Raw genomic sequence first — 11,922 nt, 5'->3', positions numbered from 1 at the left:
ATAATAACAAGTACAACAGGCATAAGTAGGTTTGGGAATAAACACAATGACTTATTAAGAATTACAACTTAATTGGTGGGAGTGAAATTTAGCATTCATATAGGAAATTAATAGTCTCAAGCAGTCAGTAATTCTGCAGTTTTCCCAAGAACATCGAGACCAGTTATTTAACCTTTATAAGCCTTAGTCTCCACATTTTCGAAATGAGGAAAAGCCCTTGCCAGATGGCTCAGGTGGATGGAGCATCATTCTGTACACCAAAAGGTTGTAGGTTCAATCCCAGTCAGGGCACATACCTAGGTTGTGGGTTAGGCATATGGGAGGCAACTGTTCAATATTTCTCACATTGATGTTTCTCTCTTTCTCTTCCTCTCTCTCTAAAAATAATAAAAAAAAATGTCCTGGGTTGAGGACTTTAAAAAAATGAGGAAAATAGTCCCTGCTTTCAGGATTGCAATTAGGATCAAGTGAAATCATTTATGAAGAAATTGGCACATAAATAATACTTTAGAAAAAAATAAGAGTAGGATCCAAGATGGCAGAGGAGTAAGTGGAAGCTGTATCCCAGGACAAAACTGGAATTACAACTAAAATGTAGAGAAATCATCCTGAATAACCAATTGAACACTAACTGGAGAAAAACCTTATAACCATGGACAGATGGAAGAAACCACTTCATCACAATGTGTCTGGTAAGGAGTGCAAAGGAGGCACAAGAAGGCTGACTAGTCTCCCAAGGGCAGCAGCTGAAGTTCTAGAGGGATACTTCAGTGTCCAGGGGGATTCCCGCTGAGAACTGTGGGGGGAACCTAAGCTGGGGTCCCCATCCTACAGAGCCAGAACCAGGAAAGAAAACCAGATAATACCCAGCTGTGAAAAGCAGTGGCTTTCTACCTGCCAGAGAGAGATGGCTAGAGATGCAGAAAGCCTCTTAAAGGACCAATGCACAAAATTCTGTTTGTAGCCAATTACCCTGTGCTCTGACAGAGGAAGGGAGGAATACAACAGAGATGCATGATGAGAATCAGGGGCTGGTGGCTCTGGGAAGAGAACTGAAGAAACAGCTGACAGGATCCTTGTGTTGAGTCATTCCCCATACTGCACAGGTTATCATTCTCAGGCGGAGCACTCACATCAGACTGCATTAGCTTAAAGGGAACCAACATCCTTGCCTGCAGGAATTTCTCTGCCCTGCTCTGTGGAGCTTAAGTTAGGCTGCTAAGTAGTACAGTTGGAGGCTATCTAGTGATTAGGTTTAACAACTAAGACAGATCTCTGGGTGTGCTGAGACTTTAGTTGACCCTCCCATGGACCCAGTGCTGGTAAAAGCCAGCCATGGTATTCAGCCTGGGTCTTTCTGAACAAACCCAGGCCCAGAAGATGGAAGTACATGCTGCGGATTACTGATAGCTCGAAATCGGTGGCCCAGGCCCAGTCAAATGCAGCATCTGACATAGGGCTGCACAAGAGTCTTTGTAGCTCTATGTAATACAGAAACAAACACAAAGAAGCAGCCAAAATGGGAAGACAAAGAGACAAACCCCATATGAAAAAACAAAAAAGTCCTCCAGAAGAAGAACTAAATGAAAGTGTGACAAGCAATTCATCAAAGTTAAGAGTAATGATTATAAGGATACTCAACAGCATGAGAAAAGACACAGAAATGATTTTAAAAAAAGGATCAGCCAGAAATAAAGAATGTAATATCTGAAATAAGCAATACACAGGAAGGAATAAAGGGGGTGGGCTGGGATGGGAGTAAAAAACAGAAAACTGTACTTGAACAACAATTAAAATTTAAAAATTATCAAATCCTAAAAAAAACAAAAACAAAAACAAAAGATGAAGCAAAGGATTGAATCAGCAATTGGGAAGACAAGGTAGAAAAAAACACCCAGGCAGAGCAAAAAAAGAAAAAAGAATTAAAAAGAATGAGGAGAGCTTAAAATATTTGGGACAACATGAAGTATAACAACATATGCAACATGGGAATAGCAGAAGGGGAAGACAGTGAGAGAGGGATCAAGAACCTATTTGAAAAAATAATGACTGAAAATTTCCTAATCTGATGAAAAAGAAAAACAGACACACAAGTTCAGGAAACACAGAATCCCAAAGAGGTTTACACCAAGACACATCATAATTAACATGGCAAAACTTAAAGACAAGGAGAGAATTCTAAAAGCCACAAGAGAAAAGTAGGTAATTACCTACATTGGAGCTCCAATTAGACTGTCATCTGATTTCTCAACAGAAACATTTTAGGCCAGAAGGGATTAGCATGAAATATTCAAGGAGATGAAAAGCAAGGATCTATGATCAAAGCTTGTTTACCCAACAAGGCTATCATTTAAAATTGAAGGAGAAATAAGATCTTCCCAGAGAAGAAAAAGCTAAAAGAATTTGCTAATAGCAAACCAGAACTGCAAAAAATGTTAAAATGCTTGCTTTGAGGAGAAGAAAAAGAAGAAGAGGAGGAGGAGGGAAAAAACAACAACAAAAACAACAACAGAGAAAAAGAGTTTAAAAATAAAATGGCAATAAGTACATATATATCAATAATCACCTTAAATGTAAATGGCTCAAATGTTGCATCCAAAAGTCATAGGGTAACTGAATGGATAAGAATGCAAAACACATATATATATATTCTGCCCCCAAGAGACTCATATCAGATCAAAAGATACACATAGATGAAAAGTAGAGGGATGGAAAAAGATATTCCATGCAAATGGAAAGGAGAAAAGAAAGTTATGATAGCATTACTTATATTTGACAAAATAGATTTTAAAAACAAGGCTATAGTAAGAGACACAGAAGGACACTACATAATGATAAAGGGAACTATTCAACAAGAGGATATAACATTAGTAAATCTTTATGCACCCAATATAGGAGCACCTAAATATGTAAAGCAAATCTTGATGGATACAAAATAAGAAATCGACAGAAATACAATCATAGGAGGGGATTTTAATACTCCACTGAATTCAGTGGATGGGTTTTCCAGGCAGAAAATCAACAAAAAGACAGCAGACTTAAATGACACACTAGATCAAATGGATTTAATTGATATCTTTAGAGCATTTCAGCCCAAAGCAACAGAATATACATACTTTTCAAGTGCACATGGAATGTTTTCTAAGATAGACTGCATGTTAGGACACAAAACTAGTCTCACTAAATTTAAGAAGACTAAAATCATACCAAGTATCTTCTCTGACCAAAATGCTATGAAACTAGAAATCAATCACAAGAAAAACACTGAAAAACACACAAAGACATGGAAGCTAAATAACATGTTATTAAACAATGAATAGGTTAACAATGAGATGAAGGAAGAAATCAAAAGATACCCTGAAACAAATGAAAATGAAAATACAAACAATCCAATATCTGCAGAACACAGGAAAAGCTATCCTAAGAGGGAAATTCATAGCATTATAGGCCTTTCACAAAGAAAAAAAAAAAAGAAAAAGCTCTAATAAAAAATCTAACTTCACACTCAAAGGAACTGAAGAAGAACAATAAACAACACCTAAAGTGAGCAGAAGGAGGGACATAATAAAAAGCAAAGCATAAATAATTTAAATAGAGTCTAAAAAATTATACAAAATATCAATGAGTCCAAGTGTTATTTCTTTGAAATGATAAACAAGATTGACAAGCCTTTAATCAGACTCATCAAGGAAAAAAGAGAAAGAACCCAAATAAATAAAATCAGGAATTAAAGAGAAGAAATAACAACTGACACCAAAAAAATACAAAGGATTTTAAGAAAATATTATAAGTGACTATATGCCAACAAATTGGGCAACCTGGACAAAATGGATAAATCATAGAAGCATACAATTTTTCCAGAATAAGTCAGGAAAAATCGAGAATTGGAATAATCAGCTTACACCTACTGAAACTGAAGCAGTAATAAAAAAAACTGCCAACAGTGTTTATAGGGGAGAGGGGAGGAAATTTCAGGGGAATTTCAGGGGAAAAGGGGAAGGGTTTACAGGAACAAGTATAAAGGACACATGGACAAAAACTAGGGGTGGGTGAAAATGGGAGGGAGGTGGGGAGGGCTGGGCAGGTGGGCTGGGATGGGAGTAAAAAGATAGAAAATTGTACTTGATCAATAATTAAAATAAAATTATTTTAAAAATAAAACTCCCAACAAACAAAAACTCTGGACCAGATAGCATCACAGGTGGATTTTGCCAAACACTCTGGAAAGAGCTAACACCTGTTTTTCTCAAAGTATTTCAAAAACTTCAAGAAACATTTCCTGTCAAGATGGCAGCATAGGCAGACATGACTCAACTCTTCACACAACAACATCAAAATTACAACTAAAATATAGAACAACCATCACTCAGAACTGACAGAAATCAAGATGAATAAAGTCTGACAACTACAGAATTTAAAAAAACACATCCATCCAGACTGGTAGGAGGGGTGCACACAGAATGGGCTGGTCCCACATCCAAGTGTGGTGGATAAAAATTCAGGAGGGATGTGTCAGGAGGGAGGAGTCCCAGCCAGGTAACAGGCCCCCCAGTCCAGGGTTTCAGTCCAGAAAGATAAGTCCCCACAACTTCTGGCTGCAAATACTAGCAGGATTAGGTCAGTGGGAGAAACTTCTGGAGCCCCAAGAAGTTCCTCTTAAAGAACCCACACATGGACATACCTACTCAGACTCACTCCCTCTGGGCTCTGGGGATGGGGTGGCAACTTGAGGGGCACCAGTGATATATGGGGAGAAACTGAAATGTCTGGTATCATGGTGAGCAGAGGCCATTGTCCTTTGCTAAACCTTCCCCCAACAAAGTCAGCAAACTGGTGTCCTATCCAGGATTCCATCAACCTGACTAACACTGTTTGACCAGCCTTGGAGAGCCACAGAGACTCTACCCTACCTAACTTACAGACACACTAAAGCTGCTTTTCCATATAAATGGTAAGGTTCCTGCTTCACAACTTGCCAAAGCCTCTCAAACAAGCAGCAGCAGACCTCAGCAAGCTCCAGGCCAGGAACTAGAACCCTAGAGTGACAGTCAGCTTCACCTAGAAATCCACCAAGCCCAGCACAAGTAGCAGCCCATCTCAGATTGCTTTATAACTCAGGCAGGATAGCCCCAGTCAAAAACATAGGTGGGGGCTAACTTTGGCCTGTATCACCCAGGAAAAACCCAGGGATCAGTGCACCCCGCCGAAAAGCTATAGACCAATGTGGGGAGCACCACCACTTTGCCCCTGCACAGCTAATCCTCCATCGTGGGTGCGAGTTGGTGGTCAGTGTTCACAGCCAATCCTTGCAGCTAGCTAACGGGCCTGGGTAAATCCTTCCCATTGATCTGCCAGCAGCAACCAAGGCTCAACTGCAAGAGGTGGGTGTACTCAGCCCAAATAAAGGAAGCACCTCAAGTTCCAAGCTATGCCACTGGGGAGGCTGTGCCACTGGAGCCTACAGGACACCTACTACATTAGGCCATACTACCAAGACATGGAGTCAGAGCAGCTCTACCTAATACATAGAAACAAACACAGGGAGGTGGGCAAAATGGGGAGACAAAGGAACATGGCTCAAATGAAAGAACAGGTCAAAACTCCAGAAAAAGAGCTAAACAAAATAGAGATAAGCAATCTATCAGATGCAGAGTTCAAAACACTGGTTATAAGGATGCTCAAGGAATTTAGTGAGGACCTTAACAGCATAAAAAAGATCCAGTCAGAAACAAAGGATACACTAATTTGAAATAAAGAACAATTTACAGGGAAACAATTGTAGAGTAGATGAAGCCGAGAACCACATCAATTATTTGGAATACAAGGGAGCAAAAACCAAGCAATTAGAACAACAAGGAGAAAAGAGAATCCAAAAAAATTAGGATAGTGTAAGCAGCCTGTGGGACAACTACAAGCAATCCAACATTCACTTCATAGGAATGCCAGAAGGAGGAGATAGAGAGCGAGAAATTGAAAACCTATATGGAAAAATAATGAAAGAAAACTTCCCTAATTTGGTGAAGGAAATAGACATGCAAGTCCAGGAAGTACAGAGAGTCTCAAACAACATGGATGCAAAGAGGCCCACTCCAAGACACATCATAATTAAAAAGCCAAAGGTTAATGATAAAGAGATGGGAGGATGGGTGTGGGAGAATGGGAGACACATGAGGGGATTAAGAAGTACAAATATGTAGTTACAAATTAGCCATGGGAATGTAAAGTACAGTATAGGAAAGGGAGTAGCCAAAGAATTTACATGCATTACCCATAGACCTGAAAAAGGGTATGGGGATTGCCGAGGGTGTGATGGGTGTTGGGTAGAGAGGAACAAATGAGGAAAAATAAGGACAACTGTAATGGCATAATCAATAAAATACAATTTTTAAAAAATTCAAGATGAGGGAAGGCTCCCAAGCTAATTTTACAAGGCCAGCATTATCCTAATTCCAAACCCAGAAAAAGACATTACAAAGAAATGAAATTATAGGCCAATATCCCTGATGAACAGAGATGCTAAAATCCTCAACAAAATATTAGCAAACTGGATAAAGCAATACATCAAAAAGCAATACTTGGTGTATCAAAAAATACACCATGATCAAGTAGAATTTATTTCAGGAACACAAAGTTGGTACAACATTCACAAATCAATAAATGTGATTCACCACATAAACAAATTAAAAGATAAAAACCAAGTGATCATATCAATAGATGCAGAAAAAGTATTTGATAAAATCCAGTACCCATTTATGATAAAAACTCTCAGCAAAGTGGGAGTAGAGAGAACATACCTAAACATAATAAAGACCATATATGACAAACCTACTGACAACATCATTCTCAATGGGCAAAGACTATAAGCATTCCCCTTAAGACCAGGAACAAGACAAGGATGTCTACTCTTACCTCTCTTCTTCAACATAGTACTGGAAGTCCTAGCCACAGCAATCAGACAAGAAGAAGAAATAAAAGGCATCCAAATTGGAAAGGAAGAAGTAACATTGTATTTATTTGCAAATGACATGATAATATACATAGAGCACCCCGAAGATTCTACCAAGAAACTACTAGAACTGATAAAAGAATCCAGCAAAGTACCAGGATACAAAATTAATATCCAGAAATCAGTTGCCCTTTTATATACCAATAGTGAACTAACAGAAAGGAAAATTAAGAAAACAATCCCATTCACAATTTCTTCAAAAAGAATAAAATACATAGGAATAAATCTAAACAAGAATTAAAAACCTGTACTCAGAAATTAGAAGACACTCAAGAAAGAAATTGAAGAAGATACAAATAAGTGGAAGCAATATCATATTCATGTATAGGAAGAATTAGCATCATTAAAATGTCCATGCTGCCCAAAGCAATCTATAGATTCAACACAATTCCAATCAAGATTCCAATGACATCTTTCACAAAATTAGAACAAATATTTCAAAAATATATACAGAACCACAAATGACCCTGCATAGCAACAGCGATTTTGGGAAAGAAGAACAAAGTTGGAGGAATCATGCTACTTAATATCAAACTATTCTATAAGGCCATAGTAATCAAAACAGCCTGGTACTGGCATAAAAACAGATGCATAGATCAGTGGAACAGAATTGAAAGCCCAGGCATAAACCTACACCTTATAGGCAATTAATATTTGACAGAGGAAGCAAGCCCATACAAAGACTACACATAGTTTATTCAATAAATGGTATTGGGAAAATTGGACAGATACATGCAGAAAACTGAAACAAGACCACCTTCTTATATCACACACAAGAATAAATTCAAATTGGATTAAAGGCTTAAATATTAGTCTAGAAACCATAAAAAATCATAGAAGAAAACATAGGCAGCAAAGTCTCAACATTGCTTGTAGCAATATTTTATCAGATGTATCTCCCCAGGCAAGGGAAACAAAAGAAAAAATAAACAAATTGGGCTACATCAAACTAAATGTTTTTTGCACAGCAAAGGAGACCATTGATAAAGTAAAAAGGCAAGCCTTAGAATGGGAGCACATATTCACTGATACATCTGATAAGGCATTAATATCCAAAATTTACAAAACTCAACACCAAATAAAACAAACAACACAATTAAAAAATGGCAAACTTCCAGAATAGACACTTCTCCAAGGAGGATGTACAGATGGCCAACAGATATTTGAAAAGATGCTCAGCATCACTAATCATCAGAGAAATGTATGAATAGCAATCTATACATTTATCTAGATGATATCTCATATATATATACACAATATATACATATACAGATGATATCATCACAATGAGATATCTCACACCTGTCAGAATGGCTATCATCAATAAATCAATGAAAAACAAATGCTTTCTGAGGTTGTGGAGAAGGGGGAACTCTTTGGCACTGTTGGTGGGAATGCAGACTGGTGCAGCCACTGTGGAAAACAGTATGGAGATACCTCAAAAAATTAAAAATGGATCTGCCTTTTGACCCAGGAATCCCACTGCTGGAAATATATCTAAAGAAACCCAAAACACTAATTAGAAAGAACATAAGCACCCCTATGTTCATTGCAGCATTATTCATAATCACCAACAAATGGAAGCAGCCCAAATGTCCATCAGTAGATGAGTGGATAAAACAACTATCGGACATTTACACAATGGAATACTACTTAGTACGAAAGAAGAAAATTTTATCCTTTGCGACAGTTTGGATGGCCCTGAAGAACATTGTGTCAAATGAATCGTCTATCAGAGAAAGACAAATGTCATGTGGTTTCACTTATATGTGGAATCTAATGAATAAACTGAACTAACAAGCAAAATAGAGACAGACTCATTGGTAGAGTGTAGGATGACAGCTATTGTGGGGGGTATGGGGAGGTTAACAGGTGGAGGGATTGAGCAGAAAGGAAAAAGGACTCATGGGCATGGACAACAGTGTGGTGATTGCAGGGGAAGGATAAGGGGATTAAATTATAAGGAAAAAAATATAATACAATTTTTAAAAAATAAAATAGATAAAAATTTTTAAAAAGAAGTATGTTCTCTGTCTCCCAGTAACTCCTCATCTGTATAATTTTTACAATTCTTAAGTAGTAAACATCTCTACTTATTCCAAAAGAAATAAAAGCAAATAAATTTCTCCCTTTGTTCACTGTTGTTATTAGAGCTATTTTTCTTGCCTGAAATGCCTTTCCTCCCTCATGGTTCAGTTTAATTCCTAACTCCTACCTAATACTTCATTTGGCTGTGTTATTCCTTACTGATCCCTCCCTTTTAATAACTTACCACATATACCACACTATTAGTTCAATTCAATAAATGTCAAATTGTTACCATATAAAGACTATAGTCAGAACTTTAAGAGACATAGTGAAGAATAAGACACAAACTCTAAAAATGTCCAATCTAATCAATGATATAAAAGATGTGCACAATTATACTTCATTAGAATTTAAAATGTCTTTTTTTTTTTTTTTTTTCAGAAAATGACATAAGTATATAAAAAGTCAAGCCACAGACTGGGGGTAAGTTTCCGTAACATATGTATCTGACAAGATTTATATCTACCATGCATAAAGAATCCCTACAAATCACGGAGGGAAATGAAGACTTGACTAGGTACTTCACAAAAAAAGAGATAACCAATAAGAATGGGCTTCACATCATAAGACATCAGGGAAATTTAAATTACAATCACAATGTGATATCACTTTATATCCAAGAAAATGGGTTAAAAAAAGTTTTAATTGACTGTTTTCCAAGAATTGCCAAGGATGTACAGCTACTGGAGCTCTCCCCTTCTGCTGGGCACATTATAAATTGCACAACCATGTTGGGAAACTCTGTGGCAATATCTACTACATCCTATTACTTATTAATTCTACTCCAGGTATATACTCCTCCAAAATAAAATAAATGCACCAAAACACATGTACAGGAGATCCCAGAGCAGTACTAAACATAATATCCCCAGCCTAGAAACCAACGAAATATCCATTGACAGAAGTATGGATAAATTGTGATGTATTCATATAATAAAATGCTATACAGCAATGAAAATTAACAAACTATTGCTACACATAGAAACATGAATGAGTTTCACAAATACAATATCCAGTGAAAGAATCCAGAAACAAAAGAATTCCAGTGTATGATTTCATTATATAAGGTATAATAGCAGGTAAAACCAATCCATGCTGATAGAAGTCAGAATATGTGTTACCTTTGGAAGTTATGACAAAGAAGAGAATTAAAGGAAGCTTCTGGGTTGCTATCTGGTTGATCTGTATTATTGTAATATAGGTGTGTTTACAGTATTTTGCCATGTATAATGCACACCCATTGGTTTTGACCCAAACTTTTAGGGAAAATATCTTTGTTTTAATTTTTTAAACTCAATTATTTATTTATATTCTAGGTGTTTGGTTTTTGTATTATAAGGAAATTTTAGCATTTATTTTTGAACATACAGATATCGTTATTGCTTTCTAGAGTTACACTTTTAATGCATGAGCATAAATAAAAGAATTAAAAACATTTATATAGATATGAAACTAGTGCTGCCCATGTATAATGTGCATCCTTCTTTTTCCCTCAAATATTTCAGCAAAAATGTGCGCATTATACACAGCAAAATACAGTAATTTGTAAATGAATTATCAGGCTATTCACTTAACAATCTTGTGCACTTTTCTTTATATATATCTCAGTAAGAATATTTACTAAAAGAAAAAAGATGATGGTTGCCAGAAGTTAGGGGATTGGTGGACTGGATAAAAAAGGTGAAGGGATTAAGAAGTACAAATTGGCCCTGGCTGGTGTAGCTCAGTGGATTGAGCGCGGACTAGGAACCAAAGTGTCCCAGGTTCGATTCCCAGCCAGGGTACATGCCTGGGTTGCAGGCCATAACCCCCAGCAACCGCACATTGATGTTTCTCCTCTCTCTCTGCTTATCTCCTCTCCCTCCCTTCCCCTCTAAAAAATAAACAAATAAAATTAAAAAAAAAAAGAAAGAAGTACAAATTGATAGTTACAAAGTATTCACAGAAATGTAAAGTGCAGCATAGGGAATATCATCAAGGATGCTGTAATAAATATGTACGGTGCCAGGTGGGTACTGGAAATATCAGGCTGAACACTGTAAAGTACATGATTGTCTAACCACTAGACAATCATGTACCTCTGAAACCAATGCAAAATACTATTGAATGTAAACTGTAATTGAAAAAAAAACTGAAAGAGGAAAAAGAATTAGCTCTTCAGGGGGGAGAAAAAAGATGAGCATAAGTCAAAATAAAAAGATTATAAGGGAAATTCTATAGCATTAAAGAAGATATATCAGGATGGAAGAAATCAGGGAAAGTAGATTTATTTAGTTTGCTTGGAAAGGACAAGAGTGAGGTGGGAGAGGGCAAGAAAAGTACATTTCAAAAGGTGGGGAATAACAAGCCAGGAGGTATAGTTCATGCCCAGGGAACAGCAAACCTCCCAAGCTGACCGAAGTATCAGGCTTGAGAACGACAACAATGAGGAAAAAAAAGCTTGGAATAATAGGTTATATATTCCATTATGTAAGCCTTGACAATCAGGTTGAAGAATATGCACGTATTATGTATATGACATAGGGAGCCATTGAAAATTTTTGAGGAGTTACACTTTCACAGCATCAAACAAATGGTAATGAGAAGGATATATATGAGTACAAGCCGAGGAACTAGAGGCCTGGCAACAAGGGGTCTGTCTCAAATAGACTTAAATCTGATGACTTGAACTAAGTTGGAGGCATTAAACATGGAAAGGAGAGGTTGGGTGAGGATGCCAACATAGAAAGAGACTTGACACAATTTGAAAACCAAGTGGACATGAGATGAAGGGAGACAGAGCAGTCAGAGACAGACATTGAGACAGGCTGTCTAGAAGTATAATGGTA

The sequence above is a fragment of the Phyllostomus discolor genome, chromosome 4 (assembly GCF_004126475.2).
Source record: "Phyllostomus discolor isolate MPI-MPIP mPhyDis1 chromosome 4, mPhyDis1.pri.v3, whole genome shotgun sequence".
In the NCBI taxonomy this organism is placed as follows: domain Eukaryota; kingdom Metazoa; phylum Chordata; class Mammalia; order Chiroptera; family Phyllostomidae; genus Phyllostomus; species Phyllostomus discolor.
Note: the sequence above shows the minus strand (reverse complement) of the source record.